The sequence below is a fragment of the Pseudorca crassidens genome, chromosome 2, assembly GCF_039906515.1.
Source record: "Pseudorca crassidens isolate mPseCra1 chromosome 2, mPseCra1.hap1, whole genome shotgun sequence".
In the NCBI taxonomy this organism is placed as follows: domain Eukaryota; kingdom Metazoa; phylum Chordata; class Mammalia; order Artiodactyla; family Delphinidae; genus Pseudorca; species Pseudorca crassidens.
The window spans coordinates 29,091,827-29,099,140 of record NC_090297.1 but is presented as its reverse complement, the minus strand read 5'-3'; positions in this window follow the sequence as shown (position 1 = coordinate 29,099,140).

The window sequence follows — 7,314 nt, the reverse complement described above, 5'->3', positions numbered from 1 at the left end:
ATTTGCCAGCTGTCTCTCAGTTTTCCCATCTTTGGTATGGGTGATAGTGATAACAGACTCTACCCCATAGAACAGCCATAAAGATTGGATACGTTAATGAATGCAGTGTTTAAAGCAGAGCACAGCGCCCAGGAAGCACTCAGCAGAGGAAGTTACGGTAGTTATTATTAGTACAAAAGCAGGGGGAGAAATGGTGGTGATCGCTGCGGAAGTGAAAGGAACGTGGAAGAAGGGTGGAAGGAGAAGTTGGTTTTGGACCATGGGAGAGATTCCTCATTTTGGAAAAGGCCAGGATAGGCATGTTTGGGGGTCAGAAAATCAAAGTTAGACTCTCTTGGGCTTCCCTGGTGGCGCGGTGGTTGGGAGTCCGCCTGCCGATGCAGGGGACACGGGTTCGTGCCCCGGTCCGGGAGGATCCCACGTGCCGCGGAGCGGCTGGGCCCGTGAGCCATGGCCGCTGAGCCTCTGCGTCCGGAGCCTGTGCTCCGCAACGGGAGAGGCCACAACAGTGAGAGGCCCGCATACCGCAAAAAAAAAAAAAACAAACAAAGTTAGACTCTCTTACTGACCAGTTGAGAATTGGTGGGGGAAACTCTTGCAAAGGGACCAAAAGCATCGAAGGGAGAGTTTGGGGACAGAGGACAAGAACAGAGCTTGAGGGATGGTTGAGGGCCCAGGAGAAACTGGAGCCAGGACCAGGCTCCTGCCTGATCTTCCATGAGCGTCTTCCCAGGCCCGCCACCAGGACAGGGCAGGCTGGGGAGGGGGAGACAGCCAATGACAGCACGACCCATGAGGTTCTTCTGACCAGGGAGCAGGGAGGACAGGGCTGCAAAGGCACAGAGGGTACAGGTCGGAGAGTCATCAGTGAGTTATTGCTGGGCTGCTGAGAGAGAAGGAAAGGAAGAAAGGCGAGGAGGAGGCTGACGGATGAGGACACGGAGGAACCAAGACCTGGAGGTCTCTCTGTGCTCAGAGTGCAGGAGCTACGGGGGCGTGGTGAGAGCTAGATGGAGCGAGAGCTGTGGGTAAAGAGACAGGTGACGGAGTGTGAGGTTTTAGAGGTTGAGCAGTTCCAGGTGACACTGAGGTCCATGGTGTGACCACAGCATTGGTGGCTAAAAGGGAAAAGCCACGAGGTGACTGGTCAAGGAACTGAAGAACCCAGGTGTGGGTGCATCACCCATGTGGCTGATAAGGCGCCCCCAGGTGGTGGCAGGGTGGCCGTGGAGAGGAAGACCATGAGGCAGGCACCCAGGTCACGAGTGAGTGGAGGTCAGTAGAAGAGAGGAACGGGGAAAGGTAGAGGGTGAAACAGCTCCACGGGCAAGGGCTTCAAATGAGGGCCCAGGAGCCACATCTGGATGCAACCCTGGGATCAAGAGGAAATCCCACCATATTCCTGGCCCCTGTCGTACCTGGAGCTTGGGAGAAGGAGCTGCCTCCTTTCGTAAGTGTGGGAGGGATGGGAGGCGGGCAGAGGTTCTGTGAAGAGTCTAAGGGGGTGGAAGTTTTGCTTCTACAAAAAATATTTGCTGGATTGATGAGCGGGTGGGCAGATGGGTGAATGAATGGGTGGGTGTTATGGATAGACGGTGGGTGAATGGATGAGGGGGTGGATAAATGAGTGAGCGGATGGATAGATGGATGGATGGATGGATGGACCAGTGAGTGAGAGGATGAATGGAAAGGAGAGTGAGATGGTGGGACGTGCGTGGTGGTGGCAGGGGGATGTGAATAAATAAGTGAATGAATTGAATGACATGGACGTTCCAGGAAACATAGCAGAACAGCCTGGGAGGTCAGAGAGGTGACAGAGCTAATAGGCCAGGCCTTGCCCCAGGAGTCTACACCACTCATTAGAACAGCTATAACCACAGGAGGTTGCAAAAACCACCATCCCTCTACTCCCTGGGGGCCCCCAGCCCAAAGGCTCACCCGGGAACAAAAGCCCCTGAGTCTAGACTGGAGAGACAGAGGACACAGGACTAAGGGGACAGACTGGCTACATCTGATGACACCTCTTCCCTCTCAGGATCCAGGCCAGGTGCCTCAGGAAGCAGCAGAAGAATGCAGACCCTAGGTTCTCATCACAGAAGTTATAGACCTGCCTTCACCTCTCTCTTGCCTTAACCATGTTATTTGACTTCTCCTGGCTACTCCTCCTGGCAAGATTTTGAGGAAAAATGTCCCTGTCTTCTCCCTTCCACCTGCCCACCCCAATGCATGGGGACATGAACCAGCTGCCTGGATCCAGCTACCTCATTTAAGGAAGCCCACGATCAGGCAGAAGCTGGCCCTGTCTGGGGACTCTCTGCCAGCCACAGGGTTGCAGAACAGATAGGTTTCCTCCAAGCCAAGATAAGCATCTGAGCTTTATCTCACCTCAGCCTCTGATTCCACCACCACCACCAGGACCATACCCCCCACCCAGACACACCATGGCAGGCTAAGGCCGGGAGAGCAGAGATAAGGCCCTCCTGGCCAGCAGACCACAAGCGGCAGATGGGGCCGGGGAGGGAGGGGGGGGGTCTTCCCTTTTGCCCACCCGAAGCTAGAATTCTGCTTCCTTCCCTAGAAGCAGGCCCTCCAGGAGAGCATCTGGACAGCCATCCCAGCCTCGTGGCAGGTTGGGGCCCTGCATATGGCCCTCCGGCATTCAGCATTGATTATGTCCTAATTGATTTATCTCTCACTTGGGGCACCCATCAAAGGCAGAAAATCCTGCCAATCTGAACACCAGGGAAGCAGGAGCGTGCAGTATGGGCTGCCACTGGGTGGAAAAGCCTCTTCCAGATCCCTTGGCAGGTAAACTGATGGCCACTGGTGATCCCTCCGGCCTGAAGACCCAGTCCAACATCCAAACTGCTCAGCACCCTTTCACAGACACCTCCTCCATGCCAGGCCCATGCTGGATACTGGGGTCACAGATCCAGTCCTGGGCTTCACAGAGCACCTGGGAACCCGGATGAGCAGCACCTAACCCAGCCTGGGAAATCCAGGGAGGCTTCACAGAGGAGGTGACATTTCAGCTGGCTTTTAAAGGATGAAAGGGATTTCTTCAGACACAAAAGTAAGGGAGATGGGCATTCTGATCAGAGAGAAGAGTGTTGGAAAGCCCTGGAGCCTCAAAAAAGCAGCACATGACTGGACAGTGATGGTAAATGGAATGGCTGGGGTTTCAGGCCCCTAAGGGGAGGAGGAGGCTGGGAAAAGGAGTATGAAGAGATGAGGCTCCAGCATCGGGGAGGATTAGGGGCTGGCGACGAAGGGACTCAAAGGCCATGAGGATGACTTGGAACTTTATCCCATGGGCAGCGAGGAACCAATGGAGGGTTTTCAGTTGGTCGGTGACATGCTGGGACTTGTGTTTTGGAAGAAGCCCTCCAGATGAGTATAAAAAGGCAGGGAGACCGGGAGGAGGTCGTTGCCATCATTCTGAAGAGTAATGATGGTGGTCTGACTCCTGCCATGGCAGTGAGGTGGGAGAGAAGGGGCAGAACCCACAGGAAAGGGTGACAGGCCAGATGTGGGGCATAAGAAGCAGGGAGGAGTCCAGGCCAAGTCCAGGTTTCCGGATGCCTGGACAGAAAAGCAGGTTTTCAGGAGAAAAAGTGGAGGAGCTCATGTGGGGGCATGTTTAGTTGGGGCATCTGCGGAGTATCAGGGGGACATGGGGGTCTGAGAGGCAGGACCGTGAGATGCTGCCCGAGGTGGTGCAGAGTCAATGTCATCTCCGGGTCTAGGATGCAGCCCTAACCCCACCACCATCTCCCACCATTCCCAGGCGTGTGCTACCTCTTCCTACCTCTTTTTTTTTTTTTTTTTTTTTTTTGCGGTACACGGGCCTCTCACTGTTGTGGCCTCTCCCGTTGTGGAGCACAGGCTCCGGACACGCAGGCTCAGGGGCCATGGCTCACGGGCCCAGCCGCTCCGCGGCATGTGGGATCTTCCCGGACCAAGGCACAAACCCGTGTCCCCTGCAGCGGCAGGCAGACTCTCAACCACTGCGACACCAGGGAAGCCCTTCCTACATCTTTAACAGCCTTCAACACACTCTTCCCATTCCAGCCTCCATGCCTTTGTTCTTGCTGTTCCGCTGCCCTGAATACCCTTCCCTCCTCTGTACAAATCCCACTCATCCCTTAAGTTCCAGCTGGAGTTCCACTACAACCCAGGGGCTGGAGCAAAGATCCAGGGTCAGAGGTGGGGTGGGGGTCGAAAGAGAGGTAGTGAGTGTGGCAGAAAATGCAGAGACCTGATTTAGAGCCCAGCTCTGCAGAGAGCTGGCTGTGTGACATGGGGCTGGTCACTTTCCCTCTCTGGGCCTCAGCTTCCTAACCTTTCAGAGGAGAATAAGGAAAGGTCCTTGTCCTCAGGGAGCTCAGAGTCTAGAAAGGGCCATAAGGGAAAACATGACCTGTGAATTTTGAGGTCTATCAAATGCCCAGAGTATGCAAATGAGGGAAAAGTTTATGGAGAAAGACTTAGTGGCATTTTCTCTCAGCCTTGAAGCATGGGTAGAATTTCAACAAGCAGAGATGGAGGTGGAGGAGGGAACTCCAGGAAGGGAGGACAGCCCGAGCCAAGCCTGGGAGGCAGAGAGTTCAGGGTGTGTTCAAGAAAGAATGAGTGTCCAGATTCTGGTTCCTTCTGAGTCAACAGCTCAGGCGCTTTTTGTAAGCGGGCAGCCCAAGCTGGGCAGCCTCCAGTAAACACCTGTTTGCACAATCGAGGTCACACACGGGGGCGTGTTTGCACAATGACCTGTTTGCACAATCTCAGCCGACTGCTGTATTCCAGCCAAACCAGCCCCAGGCAGATGAGCAGAGCCTCCGCTTCTGGACACTCACCCTGGCTGGTCCACCTGGCCTCTGCCTGCAGAAACTGAAACCACCCAACCCGCAGTAGGGCTGCCGAGCATGGGGTTCCCCACCACTGCAGAACTCCCTGACTGGGGTTTCCAGCCCCCAGAGGCCACCCAGTCTGAGGGAGGAGGGGGCGGGGCAGGAGAGCTGGAGGAGGAAGTATCCACCAAGCAGACACTAGGTGAGAGGGAGGGGTTGACTTCACAGCTGTCTCGTGCTTTCCAGCTCACCAGAGTAAACATTTATTGAGCATTTACTGTGAGCCTGGCTCTGGTCCATGAGCCTCACACACATTAGTTCACTGATTTCTCTCAAGGATCCCCTGAAGTAAATACTAACATTATCCTCATTTTAAAGATGATGAAACGGAGGCTCAGAGAGGTCAAACAACTTGCCCAGGGCCACATGGCATTAAGTGGGAAGTCGAAGCAGTCTACTCCTCACCCTCTGCTCTTAGCCTCTCTATCTGCTAATGCTTCTTACCTAAGGAAAGTTTCTCCTTAAATCTAATTTTCATTTCAGCTGTGGCAGCTCCATTGCCTGGTGCAGGTCCTCAGTGGAGAATGGAGCAACAGTAGAGCCTTGCTCTGACATACTGAACTCTGCAGAGCAGAAAGAAAGTAAGGAATTTTCTTGAACACCTACCACGTGCTTGTTACCATGCTAGGCTCCGTACCTCCCATAGCTCATTTAAGCCTCACAAAACCCCTGGAAGGAGTTATTACCCCTGTGGCAGATAAGGAAACTGAGGCTTGGAGAGGGTAAACAGCTTCTCCAAAGTCCGCAGTCCAATAGATCTGCACTGAGAATTCTGGGTGCCCTGTGCTGAGGCTGCAGGCAGAGAAGAGAACGTGGTTTCTGCCCTCAAGGAGTGCACAGTCTAATGAAGGAAGCAGACAGCCAACAGCCGCTGTAGCATTACAGCATCACCAAGGAGGGAAGGCACCCGACCCAGCCCGGAGAGATGCTCAGGGCAGGCAAGGTGCCCAAGCAGCAGCAGAGCCAGAACTTGGCCAGCTGGAGGTGACGGGGGCTCAGCCCCGGAGGGAGGCAGCAATGTGTCCAGGTGAGGGCTGGGGACACCTGACCCAGAGATGAGATGAATTTCTGAGCTCTTGATAAGCCTGAGCTCCATCAAGGCAGAAGCTAGGGCTGCTTTTGCTCACCATCATGCCCCTGCCACCTACTTGAGGAACGAGTTTTCTGAATGATGAACAAAAGGCCCATTCTCCTTCATTAGGAACTGACTGGATGTGACAGTGGGGGGGAGGGGCGTGAAGAATGACTCCTGGGTCCCTGGGTTGGGGGACTTGGGGGTGACATAATTTACCAAGATGAGGTTTGCAGGGCTTCCCTGGTGGCGCAGTGGTTGAGAGTCCGCCTGCTGATGCAGGGGACACGGGTTCGTGTCCCAGTCTGGGAGGATCCCACATGCCGCGGAGCAGCTAGGCCCTTGAGCCATGGCCACTGAGCCTGCGCGTCCGGAGCCTGTGCTCCGCAACGGGAGAGGCCACAACAGTGAGAGCCCGCGTACCTCAAAAAAAAAAAAAAAAAAAAAGATGAGGTTTGCAGGGATTGGGGACAGGTTTGGTGACGTGGGGGGAAGATGCATCCATTCAATCGTTCACTCAACGAATATTATGTATTGAGGGCTCCCTATGTGACAGTGTTGAAGACCCTGGAGATAAAATTGGTTTTGTTTTTGTTTTTTAATTTTATTTATTTATTTATTTATTGGCTGCATTGGGTCTTCGTTGCTGCGCGCGGGCTTTCTCTAGTTGCGGTGAGCGGGAGCTACTCTTCTTTGCGGTGTGCGGGCTTCCCATTGCAGTGGCTTCTCTTGTTGTGGAGCATGGGTTCTAGGCACACAGGCTCAGTAGTTGTGGCACATGGGCTTAGTTGCTCCGTGGCATGTGGGATCTTCCTGGACCAGGGCTCGAACCCGTGTCCCCTGCATTAGCAGGCGGATTCTTAACCACTGCGCCACCAGGGAAGTCCCTGGAGATAAAGTTCTAAACAAAACAGACTAAAACACTTGCCCTCATGGAGTTTCCATTCTAGTGGGAGGTGGGGCTGGGGGCAGCCAGTGTCAGATGGTGAAAAGGGTAATATTAGGGGGGAAGAGAGCTAGAGAGTGAGGGGTGGATGCAATTTTTTTAAAGGGTGGTCAGAGAAGGCCTCAATGAGAAAGTGACACTTGAGCAAAAAACCCAAAGAAGGGGAGGGAGTGACCCATAGAGTGATTTGGGGGAAAAGAGTCCGGGCAGAAGAAACAGCAAGTGCAAAGGCCCAGAGGCAGGAGGGAGCCTAACAAGTCCAAGAAATAACAAGGACAACAGAGTGGCTAGAGCAGAGCAGCAAGGGGGAGAATAATCACAGGAGAGGGGCCAGGGAGGGAACGGGCCCCGGGTTCAGTAGGGCTTTGTAGGTCATTGAAAGGGCTTTG